General features: G+C 27.6%; 1 protein-coding gene across 1 annotated transcript in view; it reads left to right on the forward strand.

The window, feature by feature from the left end:
* The first annotated feature begins 17,741 nt into the window (after nt 1-17,741).
* LOC100215987 (cilia- and flagella-associated protein 157) overlaps nt 17,742-27,952 on the forward strand; it is a 32,763-nt gene continuing 22,552 nt past the window's right edge. The window contains exon 1 of the mRNA XM_065790623.1: nt 17,742-17,939. The gene's annotated coding sequence lies outside the window, so the exon portion shown is untranslated. The remainder of the gene's footprint in view (nt 17,940-27,952) is intronic.

Raw genomic sequence — 27,952 nt, forward strand, 5'->3', positions numbered from 1 at the left:
GTTGAAAAATTCATCTTGGACCTTGATGTGCTTAGAACATGATTAAAATTTAGATGGCATCAACAAGCAGTTGAAATCAAGATTTTTAAATAGCTAGTGGTATAAACTCATAGAATAACGAAAAAAACTAAGAGGGTTTCAATGCGCACTACAACTTTTTCACTTTTAAAGTCAAAATTTACTTTAAAATTCGTTAAAAAAATGCTAAGTTTCATGGTACATAACTTTTGTGGTAATTAATATTTCAAAACGGTAGTAAGAGTAAATAATGTACATACCTGTCATAGATTCATCCATGATATAACACTGTAAAACTTCTGTTGTAAACACTTGTACACAGCTTTAATAAACACCACTAAAATCGCTCGTAAATAAAATGAACCACGCAGATATAGATCGGATATTTAACTAGACTGTGTAGTTCCAATTACTACTTTTATAACCAAACCATTAACTGCTCATTAAGCGACCATTATCGAGAGATAATAAGGGTAGGTAATTAAGTGGGTACGGCCACTTTTAATAATTTCAATTTTGGCCATCTAAAATCGTCAAATACTCCTACGTGCTCTGGTAAATAAATTTAAAAACTGAAGACAATACAGAGAAAAGTTAACGGACGAATAAACTTGTTACAAACAAATTAAAAATTATATTACAAATTATGACAAAATAAACTTCCTAATATTAAAATATTAATAATAATAATATAGTAAGCTAGATAGATAAATTTATAATATAATGAGATGTTTTTTTATTTAAAGAAGGATTTTCCCATTTAATATGAAGTGCTAAATTTGTAAATAAATAAATTTATCTATCTAACGTACTATATTATTATTAATATTTTAATATTAGGAAGTTTATTTTGTCATAATTTGTAATATAATTTTTAATTGGTTTGTAACAAGTTTATTTGTCCGTTAATTTTTCCCTGTATTGTCTTCAGTTTTTAAATTTATTTACCAGAGTTTTAATTGTAAATTAAATCTTTTGAAAATGTAGTAAGACTACCAACAATGTCAAGAATAAAAAATATTGTGATTTTTATTAAAATTTTAACAAATTTATTGCTTATGCGATGTTCGAAATATATATATATTATATATATATATATATATATATATATATATATATATATATATATATATATATATATATATATTACGGTTATGACTTTTTTTCAACCCCATGCTCCTGTACTGTAGTTTGATGAACTTTTACCTAAAAAGCACGAAATGAACTATTACTTGCATACCTTTTGAAAAAAAGTTCACCCCATCATTGAAAAATCGGTTTTGACATAAAATCGATTTTTCAATGGCGAGGTGAACTTTTTTCAAAAGATATGCAAATAGTAGTTCATTTCGTGCTTTTTAGGTAAAAGTTCATCAAACTACAGTACCGGAGCATGGGATTGAGAAAAAGTCATAACCCTAATATATATGAAGACCTCAGTGGAAAAACCGGCGTTGTCACACTTAAAAAGTATTGAGAAAGTATTTATTGATCATTAATAAAAGTCTTTATTTAAAGCAAATTAAACTAAGCAATTTAAAAAAATTTTAATTATAATTATTTTATTTAAATTTATTTAAAACAAAACATTTTGTAATTTTTTATACAAAAACTTTTTTCTCTTTGCTTTAAATAAAGACATTTATTAATGATCAACAAATACTTTCTCAATACTTTTTAAATGTGACAACGCCGGTTTTTCCACTGAGGTCTTCATATATATATATATATATATATATATATATATATATATATATATATATATATATATATATATATATATATATATATATATATATATATATATATATATATATATATATATATATATGAAGACCTCAGTGGAAAAACCGGCGTTGTCACATTTAAAAAGTATTGAGAAAGTATTTGTTGATATATATATATATATATATATATATATATATATATATATATATATATATGTAAATTATGTTAGTGTATTTTACAAATAGAGTGCTCAATGTTCTTAAAGAACAGAGCAATAATATATATATATATATATATATATATATATATATATATATATATATATATATATATATATATATATATATATATATATATATATATATATATATATATATATATATATATATATATATATATATATATATATGTAAATTATGTTAGTGTATTTTACAAATAGAGTGCTCAATGTTCTTAAAGAACAGAGCAATAATAAAATATTCTTCCTGATGATCCAGCAATGGTGAAACTTCAAGTTGAAGAAAAAAGTTAGATAAGTGTTTTTTACTAACTTTAACTAGTATTTAGAATTGGCAACTTCGCTGCTAATGGAATCCAGAACTTTTTTTGCCATTAAGAAGACAATTTCTTCATAACTTGTTGATCAAATGTATGAAACATTTCCTCTGCCCTGATTTCCTCGGCTTTCTAAGTGTTTAGCAAGGAATGGATCAAAATTTGCTAAAAACTCCAGGGCCCCGAAAAAATTTCCACTACTGAAGTCACCTATTTCTTCTGAATCATCTCTAAGAGCTAGATCTCGACTACACAAAAACTTCAAGCATTCAGCAACTCTTCTCAGTACTTCCCTCCAGTAACGCTTTTCATCCTCCAACTGCTGTTTTAAATGAATATAATTTTTCCTTTTAATGTAACTTTTCCAAAACAGCACTGGACTGCATCAGAATGCTGCTTGCTTTGTTCGTGTCTATGTATAGAACGCAGCCCATGTGCCCAGTCGTTGAATCCAGATCCATATATATATATTTATATATATATGTATATATATATCCATACATATATATATATATATATATATATATATATATATATATATATATATATATATATATATATATATATATTGTGAAAATGTAATTTGAACTATTAGAGTGCAGTGTTTAATATAAATTATTAGGTTTTGAGAGTTTACATTATGTTTGAACTTTGAACATTAAGTTTGAACATTGAACTATTAGTTTTAACTTTTATTTTGAACTATTAGATTTGTGGGATCTTATTTCATTATGTTGTTTATTTGCATATTTAATAGACTGTAGGATTGTTTATGTTGTTTGTTGATTTGGGCTTGCATTATTTAGAGACGAGCCTTTAACGAACAATTTTTTTGTTCAGGCTCGGCTCGAGCTCTTTAACGAGCTCGAGCCGAGCCTGAACACTTTTAAACGAGCTTTAAACTAACAGGTTACAATAATTATTTCGAGTTTTAAACCAAACGAGCTCGAGCAACAAGTAAAACGAGCCGAGCCCAAACAATACTAATCCTTAACGAGCCGAGCTCGAACAAAGAATCTCATGTTCAAAACGAGCTCGAGCCGAGCCTGAACACTCTTAATATGTAAACGAGCCAAGCCGAGCCCTGGCAAGCTTGGCTCGTTCGGCTCGATTTACAGGCCTAATTACAGAAGGTGAATTTGCGCAAGTTCAACTTCCGCAACTTGAAATACGGATGATAAAAATGCGAAATTTTCGTAAGTTTTTGTTTACGGCGAACAACCCTAGTTTTATATGTATTTTTATTCTATATATTACTAAGGAAATTGATTTATAAATTAAATACTTCTAATTCAACAATATTGGTATTATCAAAAATTAAACCCCAAATTTACTTGATAATTGCTTTGACAAATATGGATAATATCCACGTTAGTATATTTTTGTTTGCCTCTAAAACAATACGCTTCCTCTGTGTGTTGTTATCAAGGATACTAATTTAAAAATAAATTGCTAAGTAATGTACTATGCATAATTTTTTGATGAACATGAGCTTTTTACATAGTTACTCAATTTTTATATAGCTACTCAATACTCAACGCAAGACCGTGGCCTTGCGTTGAGTATTGAGTAATTAATATAAAAAGCTCATGTTCATCAAAAAACACAATGAATTAGCTAAAAGAAGAACAAAGAAAATAAACACATTTAAACTTGTCTGTTATCGCATTTTATTTTCCTGATAAATATTGGTAAGAAAGAATTTAGAATTGATTTATATATTTTTATCTCTATTTGTTATTTTTTTTAATTGTAGTTAATTTTTTGAAATAATAGGTATTTCATTTTGTTTTATTTATTTTCAATTTTAGAACTAACGTTTTAGTTATTAAAGTAACTAAAACATGCATAATAAAGAATGTTTTTCTTCTTCAAAAGACCTTTGTAATTACCAATCTAAATACTAAAATAAATTGTCGAAAATTAAGTACCGCGAAGTTCTAGGGTTAGAGTTAGGTTACAAATACTAACGTATGGTTTTCATCATGTGCTAATATTTGTAGCTCTTGTAAATTTTAAACAATTTATCAAACTAATATGACATTCACACCACAATTTAACTTATCTAGGTTAAAACAAGGGGTGGGGAATATAGATCATTGCCAAGATTTCACCGGATGACGTTTGGAAAGACTGCTCCTGTAACAAAGGCTCAAATACGTTTTAATGCAACTCATCTTCATGCTGGTATAACTCCTTCAACATCTGATAGTAGTGCTCTTAACATTTGTCAAATAAAACAACATTTGGTGTTTCTTTAACTCGTATCAATGGTTCCAATCATTCCATTGATAAGTCAGTCACTGTTAAGAAATGGGAAAAATTCCTGAAATGGAGAGAATAAATATAACAAGTGCAATTAAACATATCCGATCAGAGACATCATTTTCTGAACGTATTTTATTAAGGCAAATTTTTATAATGTGCCACGTACTATATTGAGAGACGGACTCTCGGGAAAAGTTGTTATTGGAACAAAGCCAGGAAAAAAACTTAGCCTAGCATTTGCTGGAAAAAAACTTGTTGATTTTGCAAGCAATAGAGTAAAGTTTGGGTAAGTTTTGAAATGTCATAAGTTCTTAAATTATGCAGGGAAACTTGCCACAAAGCATCAGGTAATCTTTAAGAGAAAGAAGGGACTTCCAAGCAAACAGTGGGCGACTAGGGTTAGGCGCCAGCATAGGCATAAGTTTACTCTGCAACAACCGGAGGACACAGTTTAGGTTCGACATCAGTGCATGGATAAAGGTAAATTGTCAAAGTACTTTAGAATATGGATGAAACTGGTCTACAACTTGACGTTAAATCAAGAAAAAGGGTTGCACAAAAAGGCACAAAAATCCTACATATTCAAATAAGTGGAAATTGAGAGTCGATTACTGTTATTGCATGTGTGAATGCACAGGGAAAAGTTTATTTCACCTCAGGTTATAGTGAAGGAAAAGACATACAGATCTTTGAAAACATTTTGACAACAACAAGCAAAACTATGGCTTACCTAGACATTTTTAGAAAACATTGATCCACAACGTCCTCAGTTATTGATTCGGGATAGACATGATTTTCACACCTTCATTAAACTAATTGATAGTGTTGAAAAAGAAAGTGTGCAAGTTAAAATTTTCAGTATTTCGAGTGTAATATTTGTGTGTGTCATAGGGTTCTTCGCCGTAAACAAAAACTTACGAAAATTTCGCATTTTTATCTTCCGCATTTCAAGTTGGTTTTGCGGAAGTTGTACTTGCGCAAATTCACCTTACGTTAGGCATTATACGAAAAAAATAAAAATGATTATTCCGTAATAACCCTTTATGAAAAGCAACTTTCGAAACAAATCATTTCGAAAGAATACTTGCGAAACAGTTCCTTACGGAAAGAGCATTTCGGAAAGTGCGCTTACGGAATAGACTCGAAAGCATTAAATTGTTATACAAAAAAATGTTATCATTTACTATTTAAATAAAATAATGTTGTTAAATAATTCTTCAATAGTTTTTCCATATCTCTATCTATCTATCTATCTATCTAACTATCTATCTATATACATATATATATATATATATATATATATATATATATATATATATATATATATATATATATATATATATATATATATATATATATATATATATATATATATATATATATATATATATATATATGAATATATATATATATATTCATATATATATATATATATATATATATATATATATATATATATGTATACATATATATATATATATATATATATTTATATATATATGTATACATATATATATATATCTATATGTATATATATATATATATATATATATATATATATATATATATATATATATATATATATATATATATATAGATATATATATATGTATACATATATGTATACATATATATATATATATATATTTATATATATATGTATACATATATATATATATATATCTGTATGTATATATAAATATATATATATATATATATATATATATATATATATATATATATATATATATATAGAGGGTAAGAAAGTGATGACGGGGGGGGGTGCTGAAACAGAAATTAAGGGGGCCCAACGCAGCTAAAATTTAAATAGAAAAGACTGAAACTTTGAGATTTTGAGGGAAAGGAAAACGCTCCCTGCGCTACATGTCTCTCTGCCAGTGTTTATATATATTTATATTTATCAAGTACCGACTTTGGTTTACTTTCGACTTGTTTATTGCCTTTGGCTTAGCAGAAATGGAGGTTTACTATTTATCTTCTCATATATAAAAACTTAGTAAATGATTTGGTTCCATTACAACGTTTAATTGAACTTTAAGTGTTGTTTGGCCGTTGTCATTTCTTACTGAATCTTGCAATTAATTTATCACTACCTTTAAGACTAAATACAGCTCTGAAACTTACAACGCTTGTATAGTCCTGGTGAGCTTCTATGTTAAAATTGTTTCCAGGAACAAAGACCCGGGGAAGAATTTCATTGTACATGCCCACTTTTTTGCTGCAAAACCTTGTAATTAAATTTTTACTGCTCTCCAAAATAGCTAGAGCTTTAAAACTTTCAGAAGTTGTATAGTCCCAATAACGTTGGGATGTTGAAAATTAAAACATTATAAGAGCCATCGACACAATGGGCAACAAATACCCTTCTCACCCTGATTTTTTTAATTTTTTATAAAGGAAAACATTTTAGAAAAAATCATTGAAAAGAACATCTTTAAATTTTTTTTTTTAATTTACTCTTTGTTATTAAGGTAATAAAAGGGAAAGCGCATATAATAGAGCACCTCAAAAATAAAAAAATTGAAACTGACTAAACATAAATTCATTCTACTTGAAAACAAGTGAGGGCTATTTTTAAGCATTTTATTACATAATTAAGTTTTAGCATTCATCATTTAAATTAGGGTTTTTTTTCATTTCAACGTAGGCATTGTTTCCCGATTACGCAATTGCATTTGTATGTTCAAGTTATCTTCTTTATTTAATTCTTATTCATTAAATGACATTCTAAAAAGTATATTTTATGAAAGTCTTGATTTTTTTATAAAAGTTTAAAACTGAAACTTATCAATATCATATAAAAAATTAGTATTTTTATTACTTAGTTAATTATAGGTATTTGATTCATAAAACGTTATAAAATATATTTATTATGCCGCGTTTCGTAAGTTTTTTTTCCATTAAGAACTGTTTCGTAAGTTGCGGTGCGAACGAGTTTCGTTTCGAAAGAAATTTGGTTTTTTATCATTATTTTCAAAAAATAAAACCTTAGAATGTTCATATGTTGCATTACTGAAAATAAAATTTTATTATAAACATTTTGGCATAAAAAAGTTCTATTTTTTACAATTATATCCTTTTGGCCAACAAACTTTTTTTAAAGACTTCAAAGTCGCGCAGTGAAACGAAACGGTCAAAAAGCGGCCAAAACTCAAAATTTTGTAAAGTAATAAACGTTTTTATTAAATCATCGTTCCAATTCAAAAACAAACTTAAAAAGTGGGTAATTAAAAACTTTTAAAGTTGTAGACCCCTCCCCTTACCCCCTCTTCCCTCCCCTCCTCCCTTGAATTTTCAATGCAATTTTTTTTAATTTTTAGATTCTAGAAATTATTCTAAAAACAAAATTCCACTTATAGCCACTTTTTGAGCTTTTCTCTTTATAGTGCGTCGCACAGTGACTCAGGACGGCAAAAATTAAATAAAATTTGACTTAAACTGTAAATAAATAATGTTATATATCAAAATAATATTTTTTGGGTCAATGATTTTAAATTTGTTGATAAACTTTTTTTTACGCGCAGCCTCAACGCGTATAATGCGCGCATTAAAGGTATATACGCGTACAAAAAAAATTTTTCAAGTTTTAGAATCTTCAAGACAAACACATTATCTTGATATATTACTCCACTTGATATTAAAAAAAAAAGGTTTTTGAAGGATGTTAATACATAGAGAAAAAAAGCTATATTTTGTTACATTTATTTTATTATTTACATTACAATTAATTTAATAACTTCATTTGGTAACGGTTTCCTCAATAGCTCTTAAGTTTTCTAAAGATATGCTTGATACTTTTGGATCTGATCTTACTAGAAGGTAGTGCATCTGAATCATCATTGTGTTTAACTTGATATTTTTGCCGTGTGCTTAAGTCTAGAATTTCTTATCTGTTTATTTAAACTCTCCAATGCATCTTCCGAATATACCCCAATTGGCAAAGGTAATTTAAGTGATATAGAAGAACTATGCAATAGCAGTTTATGTACAGTAGGAGGCATAAGATACCAGTCGTACAAACTCACTACACGTTTAGCTGTTTCAGTGCAGTATAAATCTAATTCATTGATATTAATAGGATATCTACAAGATATGGTTATGAGAATATTATGCAATCTTTAAATTATATTACAATCAATTTTATTAATTCAGAAAAAACTTCTCTATTTTTAAATGCTCTTCTGGCAGTATTGCTGTCATTGGTATTTCCAGACCCAGTTCTAGGCATGTCAACATATAGGCTTAACCGTTCCGTGAAGAGTACATGAATCTCTTTTTTTTTAAGTCTACAGATAATTTTTCCTCAATTGTTTTTGGCTTATATTTTTTAATTTCAATTTTGTAACTCAAATGGAAAATAAATTACAAGCATTTTATCCAGCAATGCAAAGCTGAAATTCCGAGCCCCAAGGCTGACTCATTCTCAGTTTTTGCTTTTAATAAATCAGTATTGTTCATTTCGTTGGGTTTAGCATTGCACACATTGCAGGATTGAGTGGATTTTGTCTCTGTAAGTGCATTAACTACTTTATTATCAAACATTGCAAGATCAACTCTATAGCTGATATTAAAGGTCAGCTTTCTTCCTGCAATATCAAAAACTTTGCAAAACATCTTTAAGGTATTTATTTGATTTTTTAGATCTGATTCTTCTTCTCTTGATAAAATTCTCTTTTTTATATTGTAGATGAAGAGGTCTACAAAAGTGACAACTTGAAGGATTTCCATTTTTCCAAATTTTGACATCTTCTACTCTGAGCAATAGAGGCACAAAAGCTCTACTAAAAAGATTTTCTTCACTTTTAAGTTCTATACTTGTGTTGCTTGTCTCGTATTTCTGTTTATAAATACTTTGGCTTGATGCTCCATCAAAACCAATCTTTCCATATAAAACTCCGAATACTTCGTTACCACAATTAGGCATATCAATCATTTCAGTTATTCTACTTACAGTGTGATCTAACATGCTTTGAAGAGTACACTTTGCAGAAATTTCAGAAAAGTGCATATTCTCAGGATAGTATTTCAATTTTTCCTCGAAAATATCGTGCCAGTTAGGATAAATATGTACATTGTGTACAAGAGCTGAGTTTTTGATCATTTGATATTGTTTATCGCTGAGATCTGTGTTCATTTTTAACCCAAGAGCTTCCTCTACACTCATATTAATAAGAAAGGTTTAATCCAAAGTTTCATCAACTTTTTCTATCTCTAAAACATTAGAAATATTGTTTTTTATAATGGAGGCTTTTTTTTTTTTCCAGCAGCATTTACACTTTTTGTAGAAGCTAAAAATAGAGCTTCATGATGTTCCGTGGCTAGTTCTTTTATTTTTTTTTCTTTTGCTTTGCTCTCCAAGAACACTCCATTGTTTATAGGGCCTTCCAGAGCCAAAATGGATATTTTTATTGTTCATAAGATTTTTGATGCCAACGATTTTGTTTTTGTATAAATGTATTATAATTTCGTAAACATTGTTTTAGTTTTTTCTTCACCTTTCAAATAAATATAACTAAAGCAACCTTTACTTTATTTAAGTTTTCTTTGCGAATTTCTTCAGTATTTTTTATTTCATTAAGTAAATCCTTCCATAATCTTAACTTATCCACTCCTAATTCACGTATGTATGGGATAAGATCTAATCTTTTCATTGCTATTGTTTTTAAGAACCATCAATATAATAAAACTAATATATCAGAAACATTTTAAACTATATTATATATTTTTTTACTTTACACTGTTTAAAACTTTATTTTGTTATGGCTTTAACAATTATCACATTGTTACATCCTGTAAAAACACTATATTACTAAGTTAACTTTATATTACAGAAAATAATAAAGTTGTTCAGTTAAGCTTTTTCAAACATCATGTACTTATCGAATAATAAATCGTTCTTTAAAATTGTCAATAAATATTTTAAACTTTCAAATAGTATATAATGATAAAAGCACGTTTTTTAAAACTATATTTAATATTTATGATTTAAAAACTATATTAGAGCAAGTAATACAAGTAAAAAATTAAAATTTAAGCTTCCCGCCATTTTAATTTGTATGATTATAACAAAATACTTTCAAAAATTGCGGAAAACATGGTTTTTAAGTGTTTAACAACATTTGTATTTCTTTTATAACTTCCAATACCGCAGGAGACCGCAGGAATCCCTTTATATTTTAAAATTAACAAGTTAATTAACAAGAAAAAAAAAATATATTTTTGGAACTCGGTGTAACATTTTTTTAGCTGATATATAAACCAAAAAAATACAATTACTTGCTGCCTTTTTTTTCAAAAAGTCTTTAAACTTAAACAAAAAAATCAGACTATTTTTTTCTTTTTAGTAAATTTGAAATATATAGAGCCAAAAGATTATCTTCAAAATAAATATACACTTTTATTTAAAATTAAAACTACTCTTTTTTAGTTATATAAAAATCTCACATTTTTCAGATTTTTTTGAAAATAATAACAAATTTTTTCACTTCTTTTTACTATAAAATACAAAATAAACGTTTTATTAAAAAATTATTTATACTTTTGAAATAAAAAATTATTGCAATTTATTATTATTTAAAAAGGGCACTTAATTTAGAGAAAAGTTGTGAGGGGTTTATTAACATTTTTCTGTAGTTTTGAGTCACTGTGCGTCGCACAGTGAATCAGAAAGGTGAAAAAACGGCAAAAATTATATAACTATCATATATAATTATGTGATACATCAATATTATCGTATTTTGGGTCAAAAAATTTAAATTTCCCATTAAAAATAATTTTTACGCGTACCTATGACGCGTAAGGTGCGCGCATACGCGTGTAACTGTCTTTTACGCGCGTAAAATATAACCTAAATAAAGAAATCGAATTCCTTGATCCAAAATACCATATAAAAGAATACCACATATTTTTTATTCTAAATATTTCTTGTGCCTAAGGCTAGTACTACTTACGCGTATACGCGTTAGAGACTTTTACGCGCACAATGACTGACTTAATTTAAAAAAATTAAATTCCTCAAACCAAAACATTTATTAATTAAAAAGAAAAACTGGTTCGAAAAATATTTTAATATTATATAATATTAAAATATATTAAAAACAAAATAAATATTTATCTTATCTAATTTTTCTTTTAAGAAAACAAAAAAAGAAAACCTAATACTAATAAAAAGGCTTTATTTCATTATTACAGCATTAACAAAGATAAAGCTTCAGAGGTAAGTTTTTTCCATTTTCAACCTTGTATTTTTTAAAACAAGTGTTTAATATTACATGATCACTTCTAATCAACAAGTATTGGTACTGGTTTTTCATAACATTCTTTCTAGATATCTTGGCTGTATGGTTTAATCTAGCTTTGCGAATTTCTTTATTTAGAGCCTCTTGTGACTCTTCAGAGAAGTAACCAATTGGCAGTTCTAATGCCTCAGATATCTGCACACCATGTTCCAAGAGTTTATGAACAGTTGGGGGAATCACATACCAGCAATAGTTTTTGAGTATAAGAGCTGTAGTTTCATAGCAATACTGGCCAAAACTTTCAGAGTTCAACTCATAACAGGAACATACTGCTATTAGGATTGTCCTCAATCTAATAATTACACCCTTTATATCAGCGAAAGTTTCAGCATTTTCAAATGCTCTTCTGGCAGTGTTTCCATCGTTAGTATTGCCAAAACTCTGTTTGGGCATATCAACTATAAGACTTAGCTCTTCTCTAAACCTCAGTTGAATGTTCGTTTTTTTACTTTTTACTAATGCTTTTTCAGCAGGGGTTTTGGCAAAGTATTTTTTAATGTCTAATTTATATCCTAAATGTAAAATATATTCAAAACATCTGAGCCAGCGATGCAGAGTAGAAAGACCCAAAGATAAAGCTTTTTCATTGATTGGTTTAGATCTGATCAATGCTGGGTTATTAAGTTCACTGGGCTTAGCTCCGCAAACATTACATGATTGCGAGGACAGAGTGTTAGTGAGGGCATTAACCACTTTACCATCAAACATGGTTAAATCTAGTTTGAACTTAAATGTGATAGTCGTATCCGGTTTGCCTTCCTCCACTTCTAACTTTACTTCAAACTTGACTAGTCTATTTATTTCTGCTTTTAAAAGTTCATATTCATTTCTTATCAATTTTTCCGTTTCTTTTTGATATTGGAGATTGAGGGGTCTACAGTAATGTGTACTAGAGGGCTTTTTATTTAACCATACATTTTTGTTCATGATAGTTAATTTAAGTGGAACAACAGCTGTCTGGAAAAGACTTTCTTCATTAACTTGGGCTTCACCAATATTTGTAGCAGTGTATTTTTGTTTATAGACACTTTGACTGGAGGCACCATCAAAGCCACCTTTAAAATGAAGTAGACCTTTAAACCTCCCCCCAATTTCAGCAAACATTCTCATAGAGTCTTGGCATTCCGTAAAAGTTAATATCCTTGTCAGAGTATGATTAAACATACCCTGTAGAGAAGTTGAAGCAGATGTTTCTGTCACAATTAAATCCTCAGGATAACATTTGTGTCTCTCATTCTCAATTTCATGAAGTGAAGGATAAATATCTGCATAATGTATTATCGATGAATTTCTAATAATTTGATACTGTTCATCAGAAAGGTCACACTGAATTTTTAAGCTCAAGGCATCTTCGGTTTTCATTTTTATCGAAAAATTTATCTTTTTGATTTTATCTTTTTCAGAGTTTGTAGCACTTTTCACAAGATCAACGAAGTCTTTTTTGCTAGGATCTCTAGTGGCTTTTTTTATTGAAGCTAATGCCAATGCTTCAGCAGGATGTTCACCCAATTTGACAACCTTAAACAAGATAATATTTAATATTTAAGCTTGTAAACTATTTTTTTAACTGGGTTGAATTTAATTTATTTATTAATACCTTAGATCTTCTGCTTCTATCACCTAAGTTCTTGCACTTTCTACCTGAACCTGATGCAACATTTTTTTTGTTAACAGCAATATCTTTGTTCAACCAAGTTCGCTCGTGTTCTAAAAGTCTAGAGAAGGTTCTTGCATACTTCCGCAACTTTGATCGGAATTTACATTTAAATATTATTAGAAATTTCTTTAGATTTATCATTTCAGGTTTTTCAATACTTTCATAGTATAGACCCTCCAGTCTACAAAACTCACGTTGAAGAGCCTCGAGTAAGTTATCATGATTAATTCCTAACTCTTGAATTATAGGAACTAAATGTATTCTTTTCATGTTGAATGTAAGCAATGAACTATTTTAAGTTATTTTATACACAAGTTTTAATTTTAAAACGTGCACTATGCCATCAAACGTTGCTTATATTGGTTTTTGAGGTTTGATAATTAGCACCATCTGCATGAGCATGAGTTTTTTTACTAATAGGAACTAAATGTATAATTTGTGTAATGAATGAAAGCAATGAACTAATATTCGCTACTTTATACGGCAAGTTTTAATTAAAAACGAAAAAAAACACACAAAAAAACCGAAGTATTTGAAAGGTCTTATTTTAATTGGGGCAAGTTTGGGCAAATGGTTTTTATTTTTTCTGCTTTCATATATACCTATTTATGGGAAAATATTAAAACTACCATGGAATCTAGTGGAATCGTTTAGTTTTTAAACTAAACTCATAATTAAACTAATTTAAAAAAATCAATTTATGACACATTTTTGAGATCTCAGTAATGAAAGACTAAAAACAATATTTATTGTCAAAAATGTTGTTAGTAGTTGCCAAACATCTTAAACATATGACTTCAAATTAAATTTTGAACTGTTTTTACCCATGTCAATCTTAAAAGAGTGACACAAAAGCTAGATTTTTTTGAACGAGTTTTCCGATAAATAAAATAAAATAAATTAGTCTCGGAAAAAGGCGTATAAATTGGTAAAATCTTGAAAATTGTTCACAAAAAAGTCAATTGTTGACTTTTAGTGGTATTTAGTAACTTTATAATTAAATTAATTAATTTCCAGCAATACTTTTTCTATGGGGGGTTTTTTGCCGTTTTTTATGGATTTTGACTCACTGTGCGTCGTTTAGCGAAAGAGGTCATTTCGCAAGTGTGACTTCCGTAAGTGCTACTTTCGTATATAGCAAAATATTTTTATTTCGTAATTCAACTTGCGAAGGACTACAATTTGTAAGTAGCATTGACGAAATTAACATCGACGGGTTTTTTTTTGTTTCGTAAAATTCAGTACGAAAAAAAAAAATTCCTGATTTTCAATATCCTTCCGAAAGAATTTTATTTTCCGGAATTGTACGAAATCTTCCGGTTTACAACTCTAGTGTGTCACTTGTTTTAATTAAAAAAATTTTAAACGAATTTGGTAGTTTATTTGAAGGAAATTAAACACAAAGAGTCAGTTATAAACCATTACAAAATCTTAAAATTTTAGAATATTTAATTCAGAAAACTGACTTTGGATAATAGATCGTAAAGGAGAAAATGTCACAATTCTTATTGAAGTGCGTTGCAAACTGTTTATACAATTTAATAGAAAACTACCTTTTTGACCCCAAACAGTGAAACAATAACTTAGATAGAGAACAAAGAATAGTAAATTGATATTAGTATATGTTGGGGAACATATTGTCGTATTAATGGCAAAATTTACTATTGGCACGTGAGAGTTTTTATTTAATGGAATTAGTTGATAGTATCATGAAATGATACTAGCAACTAATTTTTGTCAAGAAATATCCCAAGGTGTTTTATATATTTAGATGGGAAAGTCTTTTACCGTTAATTCTAATTTTCACATTATCACTATCAATTTTTTTTTTTTGAGGACGAAAAATAATAAATTCAGTTTTATTGATATTTAGAGAAATAGTGGTTGGAAGTAAATCAGATTTCAGCTTAGTTTCTGTAGTTCCGATTATAGGGAAGACCGGGGCTAGTTGGCTCGGTTTTTACTTTATGAGCTCTATAGCCCAAACAGCACATTTTTTTGAAAATATTAAAGTGTAGTCTCAAAGAGTATGAATTTGAGTAACACATAAAATTTGAATTTATTTACGAAAAAAAATTCTAAAGGCCTTCCCGGGCCCTCAAAAAAAAAAAAAAAGTTGCGCCAACTTACCCCACCACGGAGTAAGGTGACGCAAACTATAAAAATGATTAATAATGTACTATTAAGTGCAAAATTAATAGAAATCTTTTTACTATTAATTTTGGCAACAAGTTTAATTCAAAAATTTAATATTAGTTTTAGCTGGTACCAAATATTAGTACGTATAACAGCCAAAACAGTATCCCACTTTTTATCTGTGAAAAAAAAACTAAAAATAAAATTTTTTTATAATTTTTTTGTAAGAGTAAGTTTTTTCAATATTGTTAAAAATTGAAAAAAAAATAATTAATTATATAAAAATATATATTTTTTTCCATAGTAAATGCTATGAGCCAACTTACCCCGTGAAAATTTTGTCAACTTACCCTTTTTTTCAATAAACAGGCTATAGATCCTGAAAAACGGCAACATTGAAAAAAATTCTGACTGGATATAGTAAACCGATTGTGACTGGAACATTTACAATAATTTTTTTTTCATACGACCAACTATTTTCTTTGTAAAGTAAAAAGGAAGCGATGTTCCAAAAGTTATGTTTTTGTCCAAAAATCACATAATTTTAATATCTCCCATGCGCATGCCCGAATCCTGACAATACTATAGTGAATGATGAAATGGTCAATTATGAAGGTTCTGTGTCATTTTTTTCACTTTCTGATGAAAGGCTCTGAAAAAAAACGCAATTCGTCAACTTACCCCTGCAGCCAACTAGCCCCGGTCTCCCCTACTAAGTTCATAATTTATTAAAGATAAAAGTGAAGTTAATTCGTCAAAATGTTTAACTAATGAAGCGATATTTAAATGAAATAGAGATAATAGACTTTTATAAATTTTTTAAATGAAATAGACTTTTATACTTTATATGATTAATATTGATGTTTGAAGACTTAGTTTCAATGTCTATGTATTTAAAATTGATTTTGTTCTCAACTATGTTCATGTCATCATCATCCCAACTATGTTCATATCATAAATGACAACCATTTAGCTGATAAGTAAAGTAATTATTAAGTTAATTATAAGTACCATATTCTCGGGAGCAAGAAAAGATGAAAAAGTCATTTGGCAGATCATTGAAATGTAATATATTGTCAATTGAGATTTGAAGTTCATTATCCGATATAAAATTAATAGGAAAAATACTGTAGCAGCATTTGTTATATGTTTTTTATCAATACAGGCGATGAAGATGATGATGTCTTAGCATATCCAAAGGCCACCACACGGAAAAAGGTGGCGAACAGAAAACGTCAGCTTTAATACTTTGTTTTAACATCTCATGAAGCATACTCAGCAAAGCTGAGTATGCTTTTTGAGAAAGCTACAACAACAAAAAAAGTTCATTTTACCACCTGTATCGCAACCATTGGTTGATCCCAAGAACAATACTGACTAATAAGTACTAAATATTTGACAATCTTTTTCATATAATTAAAAACAACTTTGTGTTATATATATAAACTTTTTATTATTTTTATTTACGAATACTCTAATGGTCTTATGTGTGATAAGACCTAATGGTTTTATTTTTTCTGTAATAATACCTAATGGTTTTATCACCGCCAAGCACCGCCACAAGAGCATAAACATTTAATAAATAAGTTCTTCATTTCAATTCATTATGTTTTATTTACAAATTTTGCAATTACAATTGGGATTGATCTGAGAAACCAGATCAAGGTCAGAATCTAGGAAGGGGCGAAAGTTCGTATTCACAAAAATCCTAAGGTTTTATACTTTTCCAATTAAAATGGTGCAATTGAGCATATAACTTAACTAATGAGATTTAACTCCTCCCACCTGAATATAAGGTCCCCTTAGGCAAGTATAAGTAATTTTTTAAAGTCACATAGTAGGCGACATAAATTAACACGGCGAGATTGAGTTCAAGTGAGCTTTTCGACACAGTGTACAATTTATAATGGAAATGCCAATTACTCGCATAAATTCTAAAGAATTTTACATAGTTTTGTAGCTGAAGGAATAAGCTATTTTAACAATGTATAGTGCAGCAATGTAAGTCTATTAATAGCATATCAACAGCAATTTTAGTTCGGTTGCGAGCGAGGTATTTTATATTTGTCAGCGTAATCAAAGATTACGCTGACAAATATAAAAAAAAAAATTAAGATTTTTGAGACCCCAACATTGTCTTTTTTGGCTTTTATGAAAGTTGTGTAAATAAATATGGCTGCTATATGCCGGCCGTTACAATCGATTCGGTTGCGCTTGCAAGTTTACAAATTGTAAACACAATCACGACATTGAAATGGGTAAAATTAAAATTATTTAATTTGTTTTTGATTGATTTTTTTGTGGATTTTATATATTTATTACAATATTATTGTATATTATTAAAATTAAAAATAATTACACTTTTAAAAGTCATTAGGTATGTGTCATAAAAATTTTAAATTGAATAAATACTGTAATATTATATTATCTTTAGAAACTTCTTCAATACAGTATTTAAAAGGTAAAAAGGTTATCAGAATAGAACAGTTCTAAAAAAAAAGTTATGTGGTTTTTAGTAGCCGATAATTGATATATGGGTTTGTTAAAGAAACTGTGGTTGTTGTTTTTTTTACCTAAATTGTAAAGAATTAATATAAGTACTTTAAAGAAAAATCAAAATACAAACTAAAAATGCTTGACAAGATAAGATAACTACCTAATATTACATTTTTACTTAGGAGGCATCCATAAAGTATGAACACACTAAAACCACTGATAAGACTCTCCTTCCTCCTTGTACACACGTATCATTTTAACAACCCCATCCCCTCTGCATACCTGCACAATATTTTTTTTAAAAGTAGTTCACCTTTTCCCATATACAGTTTAAAAAAATATAAAAAAAAAAAGTTTCAGTTAATTCAACATTTCTCTGTTACATGACATAATTTTTATTTTTAAACTCATAAAGACACATATTACTAAAGTTTAATTGGTAAAGCTACAGTTAAGTAGTCTAAATAATTTTATTTTTTTGGTTGTTGCGCTTTTGTGTGGAGACTTGCTTAAAGTGGTAATTTCTTAATAAAAACATGAGGAATATTTTTTGAATTTAGTACATACATCGACTATCTTATAGCCTGCTACTACAAAGGAATGCTGCTACATTGACTATCTTATAGCCTGCTGCTACAAGGGAGTGTTGCTAAATCAACAATTATACAGCCTGCTACTAAAAGGAAGTGCTACTACATCGACTAAGGGTTTGGCATGGGGCAGCAATCTTTTTTCTTCTATTATTTCAATTAATGTTAGTAATATTAATTGAAATAGTAAAAGTAATAGCGCAACAAGCAATTGTTTAACTGTAGCTTTACCATTAATTTATTCTAAGGCCTGCATATGATATATACAAGGCCTGTATATGTTATATACAAGGCATGTATATGTTAAATACAAGGCCTGTGTATATACAGGCCTTGGCACGAGTAAATGAGTGCCAGAGCAAAAAAAAAGCTCTCCTAAAATAAACATAGCAAGCCATGCAGGCTGCTCCTCCAAATAGCTTTTTACAACAGCTTTTGGTTTTTGCACAAGCTATTTGTTTATTCATTAAAAAATTACTAATTAAATACAAAGTTTGATTTTATACGCGTTACAAATGTATGCTTGTAAGGTTAATATTGCAAGAATATATACATAACGAGTGTCGTTTATTGTGCCATGATAAAATTCTATAGACAAGCATTTCCTTTGGGTTTTCACAATATTTATCTATTTATATAAAAAGTTACACTGTAATATTATTGTAAATAATACTGACATGCAATTGTTATTGCATCATGGAAAAAATGAGTAATGTGTATGTTATAGAGTAACTCATCATAATTTAATAACTCATAAACAACATGGTTTCTTCAACAAACGCTCCACCTGTACAAATCTCTTAGAATCTACTAATTGTTGGAACACCACATTGGATAATCACCAAATAAAAAGCATTTGACTCGCATCCCATACTATTATTTAAACTTGCATCATATAATATAAGGTAATCTTTTTAACTGGATTTCTACATTCCTCGCCGATAGATATCAACAAGTTTTAGTTGTCAGTTCTCTATCAAATTCAATATGCATTGTTAGTGGAGTTCCACATGGTAGTGTGTTAGGTCCCACAGTGTTTCTATTGTATGTTGATGATTTAACTACCATAACTAATAATTTGTTGTTTAAATCTTTATATGAATGATATAAAGTTATATAGTTTGTACTATGACATGAATCTAAGTCAAGAGTTTAGTAGTTGCTCTAAAAAGGCTTGTACTCTGGGAAGAAATGTGGCAACTATTAATTATTAGTTGTAAGTGTTTTGCACTTAGAATAGCACCTCCCTTATTACGCAAAGGTATAATGGATAACTATAAGTTAGTTGGTGTGGAATCACATGAAGTTCAGCGGCTTAAAAACGACTTAATAATATATTTCTAAAAAATTTCACAAACTGGGTTGTACAGAAAAATCTATGTTCTTTGTAATTGGTAACAAAAGCTGAACCCGGGGTCATATTTAAGAAATATGCAAACAAATTTATCGCTTAGATTCAAGAAAATGGTTTTATTACTGAGTTGCTGACATATAGAATAATGTGACCTCGTGACCTTTTTGTGGTGATATATTTTTAATTTATTTATGGTCAGGCCATCAATGTCCATTTTTGTATGAGCCTACATATAATTTAGAACATGTATTTAATGTTCTAATAAATGTCAATATAACCTATCAGTTAAATAACTTTATATTTTATCAATTTAATTTAGAGTGTAATGACTTTATATTTATCAGTTAGTCTAATCAAAAACATTTGCATTTTAATTTTTGCTCTTTTTATAATTTTTTTCATTGCAACAACCATATCTTTTTTATTCGAATTATTTTTTATACAAAAATTTAAACTTTTGCGAGAGCTGCAAGTTCTTCCCATAAACTATTTTAGGGTAGTGTTGGCGAGAGGTCTGTATATATATATATACTTAGTATATATATATAGTATACTTATATATATATATATATATTATTAATATATATATATATTATTAATATATACATATATATATGTGTATATATATATATATATATATATATATATATATATATATATATATATATATATATATATATATATATATATATATATACACACACAGTTAATTCCTGGTGAGTCGAACACCAGTTCACTTGATCTTTCATTATCTTGAACTATTTTCTATAGTCCCTTGAAAGCAATAACAGTTGTTATACTTTGCTTAAGTCAAGCATTCATTTAGTTAAATGTTTTCCTTGGTCCCTTAAAGGGTCGAGTTAACAGGAATTTACTGTATATACATATATAAACATATATATATATATATATATATATATATATATATATATGTATATATATATATATATATATATATATATATATATATATATATATATATATATATATACAACCCTTAGATGTTGTCCGAAAGTTTTTTCGATATTTTGTTGACAAAAAGTAAAAATTAAAATGCAAGACCGGAATTTTTTTTTTTTTAATAATGATAGACTGCCTGCCCCAACCAAACCCTTAGTCGATGTAGCAGCACTCCCTTGCGGGTCAGGCTATTTGTCAGTCGATATAGCAGCACTCCCTTGCGAGTCAGGCTATTTGTCAGTCGATGTAGCAGCACTCCCTTGCGAGTCAGGCTATTTGTCAGTCGATGTAGCAGCACTCCCTTGCGAGTCAGGCTATAAGATAGTCGATGTAGCAACACTCCGCGCATGATTTACAGTAAAAAAAATAAAAATAAAAACATTTTATTAAAAAAAATAAAAATAAAAACATTTTATTAAAAAAAATAAAAAAAAAACATTGTTTATATTGTTAAAAACATTCACAATGTTTTTAAAACATTCTGGTCAATTAAATTTGCGTTTTTGTGGTTTTTTTAAAAAACGATTAATTTGTAATTAAATTAATGGTTTTTACTTTCGTCCAACACGGAAATGTTGGACGAAAGTTAAAAGTAATTAAAAGTGACGTATATGTTGGCGTAAGAATCACTTTTTTCCTTCCGCTCTTCCCAAAGCCAACAAACTATAGATCTATATATATATATATACATATATATATATATATATATATATATATATATATATATATAATATATATATATATATATATATATATATATATATAAATATATATAAATATATATATATATATATAAATATATATATATATATATATATACATATATATATATATATATATATATATATATATATATATATATATATATATATATATATATATATATATATATATATATAGATATATATATATATAGATATATATATATATATATATATATATATATATATATATATCAGGGATGCGTAGTCCCAATAGGACTCCGGCTTTATATCTCCATTTTTTTCAGGTCTGTAGTGTCTAGAAGCTCTATACATGTTTGTTGACTTATGACCTGCTGAAAGAAAAAAATTCATGAGATTTAATGACTGGAAACTTATTGTTTTTAAGCCCGGAGTCCTGTAGTCCCGGAGTTCTTGCCGCCATTATACCTAAGGATTCCAGGTTAATAAAATAATTGTTCCTCTTACCTAAAAGTCTTATTTTTTTTCCTATTAGTAGTCCATAAACTTTTTTATATTTTTAGAGCTTTTAGATACCAAAGACTAGGAAGAAATATTATTTTTGTGACTTTTATATATATATATATATATATATATATATATATATATATATATATATATTATATATATATATATATATATATATAAACAACAACAACAAGATATTTATTTTCCTCAAAATTTACAATATAATTACAATAATATTTTAGTGATAATAATAATAATAATAATAACAATAATAATAACAACAACAATAATAATAATAATAATAATAACAATAACAACAATAATAAAAATAATAAGAATAAGAATATCTATAATATTATAAATAATGAAATCAAAATATAATCATTAAGAATAAATATAAATAATTGATTGAGGAAGGAGTCACTCATACAGAATCCTGATCATAGGAGTAACACCAAATAATTTTATTAATATTAATTATAATAATTTATTAATATTATTAATAATAATAATTTAAAAAAATGATAATAATAACAATAATAACTTGATTCATTAATAGAGCAAAAGTAACAGCAAAAATAATGGTATTTATAATAATTGTAATAACAATAGTAATAGTAAAAACAGCAGTAGTGAAAGCAATAAATATTAATGACAAAAACAGTAAAGTTTCTATAGAAATAGTAAGAAAAAAAAAAGAAAACTAAAGGAGTTAATATTGATGAAAAATTAAAATTAAATTTGTTTTTAGAATTTGTTTAAATTTATTTTGTTTTGAATAAAGAAATGAAGATAAATTATTTTGAAATTTCAACTTTTTAAACTCATTCACAATGCACTCAAGACTTCGATTCCATTCACTGATGCGCTGATGTGTAATTAAATACTTACCATACCTAAAAGTTTTTTTAGGGAGGTATATTTAGTTTTCCATTATTGATGTTTCTAGTTAATGTGAATGTATAAATCGAGTTTCAGTGAAGAAGGTTGTAATAGAGGAAGGTAAATTTTTATTAAGGGAGTCAAAAACAAAAAGAAGATTAGCAAATTTAACTAGTGCTGACAAGGTAGGAGTTTTAAGTTTTTTGAAGATTTTTGAAGTTTCTGTATTATGGAGTTGAAAATTAATTATTTGGATTGATTGATAACAATCAATCCATATAATTAATTTTCAAATTGATATTAAAAAATTGTTATCAGCTGAGCTGATAACAATTTATTAATATTACAATTGCCAATATGTTCCCAAACTTGACAACAGTAGATGAGATGAGATTGAAAAATTGCAAAATACAGATTCTTAAGGGTAGTTTTATCAACATAATGGCTAATTATTGAAAGCATGTCATTAGCTCGATTAAGTTTTTTGTGGAGTGCATCTATATGAAAATTCCATGAGAGGTTCGAATCTATAAAAATACCAAGTTATTTAACAACGTGTGTTGGATATAAGCATTTAATATTAATTTTAATTTTAGTTATATGATTGTTGTATTAAATTTTTTGTCTTGAAGATGAAAAAAATATTAGTTCATTTTTTTCCAAGTTTGGAGAAATTAAGTTTGCATTTAGCCAACGAACTAAACTTTTTAGGTTTAAGTTAATATTCTTACGCAAGGAATGATAAGACTTATTAATATGCAAGATATTAGTATCATCTGCAAACAGATGGAGTGATGAGAAGTGGACAGAGTTATTTAGATCATTAATATAAATCAAAAACAATAAATAATATTATATTTCAAGTTTATATTGTTACAATGTCAACAGAAAACAAATTTTTAGATTATGCAAATGATTTATATGAAGTAATTTTTAAGAAGTTAAAAGATAATTTACCTTTGCTTATAACTGACTTAAAACCTTTAATAAAAGAAATAATTGAGTCAGCTCTGAAAGAATGCTAACCAAAAAACTTTAACCAAAACAACAGTTCAAAACACAATATAGAAAAGGAATATTTAAAATTTAAAGATCAGCATCAAAGATATTTTGTAAAATCACTTGACATAGATGAGTATCTAAATTACAAACATAGTAGATGTGCCAACCTCCTTAGTATCTACAATGATTGTTTACAGCAAGAACCATTATTTATCCCAAGAAAGTTTAGAAGTGATAACTACCATTTCATGTCTAACAAGGAAGAAAATACAATTAAAACGTCTCAAATCTGAATGTGAAATTCTTACTATAAGAAAAGACAATTTTCTCACATCATTGAAAAACCTAGATGATGAAGTGTTCAATTTTATTATAAATCACGCGTCTAGTGATGAACTTCACAAAAAGTTAAGTCATCAATATCAAGAATGCAAAAATGAAGATATTGAACGCATCAATAAAAAATGGTCCAAAAAAGTAAGCTCTACTAAACTTGCTTTAGAAAAAGATAAAAAGTATTTAAATTCTAGAAAACAACCATCACATTACATAAATAGTAATAATATTTATGCAAGTTCCATTATTTCAAATTATGATGTTACAGACCATAACCAAAAAACACAATCAACCTCATCAAAAAACAATGATATTAGAGACCATGACCAAAAAACACAATCAACCCCATCAAAAAACTGAATAAGCCCAAATACAAAAAGATACAACCTAAGGTCATCAACCTATCTACCAAACACTTGACATCTTCTCAAATATCTCTTCTCACAAAAGGTCCAAAGTTTTGCCCAGCCACAAATGGTAATTTCTTACATATTGATTCAGATTTTAAAAATTTTACACGGAAACTTACATATACTATAACTATACTAAAAGAAATACATATATACTAAATATACTAAATATACTAAAAGAAAAATTTTTTGGTACCACAAATAATGCCATTAGTATAATTAAAAATAAATCCAATTATAGTACCAAAACCACTCTGCCAGAATTAAACAAAATTGTTTCACAAATTGAATCAATCAAACCTATTAAAGTTCAATATGTTGATAACATTACAAAACAAGAAAGAAAAGCGATTAAAGAACTGCAACTAAAGAAAAACATAGTTATTTAAAAAGCTGACAAAGGTAATACTTTAGTTATAATGGATTCAACATATTATATTAACAAACTTGTTCATCAAGACCATCTTTTATCTCTTACTACATATGAAAAAATAAGTTCAGAATCTGATAAAATAGTTTTTAGAAATCTATTTAATTTGATAAATAAACATAAATGTCTTACAACAAATGAGATAAAATATATCACAAACTTTAAATGGAAATCACGTAATTTTTATGTAATTCCCAAAATTCACAAATGTCAATAAATTATTGACAAGGTAAAGAGTCTTTATTTATTGAAATGAAACCACCAAAAAATCTCAAAGGTAGACCAATTATTGCTGGAATAAGGTCACCTACATCTCATTTGAGCCAGTTTCTCCATATGATTTTGTGTCCTATTGTAAAAAAACAAATACCTTTTATTAAAGATGACTGGGATTTCCTCAGAAAAATTCCAAGAGAGCTTGAATCAGAAAGTCATATAATGACATGTGACATTGCTAACCTCTATACAAGCATTCTACATTATCTTGGATTAGAAGCCTTAAAAATTTAGATAAATAAATAAAAAGACTTAATAGATAAAAGATTTACACCTGAATTCATAATTGAGTTAGCATCTTTTATTCTAAAAAACAATAGTTTCATATTCAAAAAACAATTATTTCACCAAATAACTGGTACAGCCATGGGTACAGATTTTGCACCAGATTATGCATGCCTTACTATCGGGTTCCTAGAAGAGACTAAGCTTTTTCCAATAATCCTACCTCAGTATTTTTCTAACCATGAAGTAGATGATGTAAAGAAATTTTATTTTAGATTATTGATGACAGTTTTATAATTTGGCCAAAACATCTTGACATCAGAAAATTTAAAAATTCTTCAACTGAATTAAATGACTCTATTAGATTTACAATAGATTTTGGCAAGGAGTTTATAAAAAATGATAGCACCTACAATGTAATTAACTTTTTAAACATTGCAATCATTCTTGAAAATTATAATAAAATTCAAACCGACATTTACTATAAAGAAGCTAACACCCATGACTATTTAAACTATAACAGTCATCATCTATTTCACATTAAAAAGAATATTCCTTATAATTTAGCTAAAAGAATAATTGTTTTTACATCTAGTTATGAAATCGAAAATTACGCCTAATAGAACTAAAAGAAAATGGTTAAAAGATTGCGAATACCCTGATGAAACTAAAGAAAAAGCATTCCATAATGCAAAACTACAAGGACCAGCACCACAAAAGGAATCTAAAGAAATATTTCCTTTAGTGACAACATTCTATAGTAATCTCAATTACCAACCTTTTATAACAGAAGCTAACCTTTTGCTCAAAGTATCTTATAATGAAAGAATTGAAAATGTTTTTTCTAATATTCACCTGGTATTAGCTTTTAAACAACCTCCTAACTTACTAAGAAGACTTCTTCTAATATTGAAGTAACTAGTAGGAAGATTGGCATATTCAAATGCAAAGATATTTGGTGCAAAATTTGCAAACTATACCTTCAAGAAGTAGATAAGTTTAAAACATCTAACGGTACTATTTGGAAAGTGAAAAGTCACATCACATGCAACAGCAAAAATGTAATTTATTAGCTAAAATGTTTAGCATGCAAAAAAAACAACAACAAAAAAAACGTTTACTGGTAAAACTAATAATTTAAGATTACATATAAACGGACAATTACATATTGCAGAACTGGCTTATCAACTGATCGATTTGACAACCATGTTTATAACGGGTGATGCAGAAGTTATCAGACAAATCCTAATTTCATTATTTGCGCATAATAATTAGTTTTTGTGGTTTTATGCATAGACATAAACATTCTATAAAATATAAACTTTATTATTTGAAACACAATTATTTAAAATGAGGTTAAATGCAGCTGAACGAGAGTCTTTTCGAAAGCGACTAAAAATGTTTTTTGTAAATAAACCTAATATAAAAAAAAAAAAATCGTAAATTATTTTGAAAAGGAAGGATTTGCTCGAAGTACAATATATGATAACCTAAAAAGACTTGAAACTGTTCAATCGTTTTCTGATAGAAAGCACTCTGATCGTCTGACATCCTGGACTAGAGAAAAGATAGCCGAATTAACGAGACTTGTCAACAATCGAAAAGGGGTCAGTCAGAGAAAAATAGGTATTAAATTCGGTGTAAATCAATCGAAAATTGGTCGTCAGTTTAAAAAAAAATGAATATTAAATATAGAAAATGTGAAAAGACTCCAAAATACACTATAGAACAACAAATAAAGGCAAAGAAAAGAAGCAGGAAACTAGTTAACTAACTCTATAACATAAAATCGCTTCTAGTCATCGATGACAAAAAATACTTTTGTTTTGCAGGGGACAACATGCCTGGAAATTCTGGATACTACACAAACAATAAAAAGACATGCCCAGAAAGTGTACATTTTATAGAAAAAGAGAAATTTCAAAAAATTATTAATGTGGATAGCCATATCTGACCATGGTATGTCCGAGCCATTGTTTCGCACTTCCAAGGCTGTAGCGATCAATTCATCAATCTAATTAATGAATGTTTAGAAAAACGACTTCTTCCATTTATTCACAAGTATCATGGAGACTTTATTTATTTGGCCAGATTTAGCAAGTTCTCATTATTCTAAAGAT

This window comes from Hydra vulgaris, chromosome 02, assembly GCF_038396675.1.
Source record: "Hydra vulgaris chromosome 02, alternate assembly HydraT2T_AEP".
Classification (NCBI taxonomy): domain Eukaryota; kingdom Metazoa; phylum Cnidaria; class Hydrozoa; order Anthoathecata; family Hydridae; genus Hydra; species Hydra vulgaris.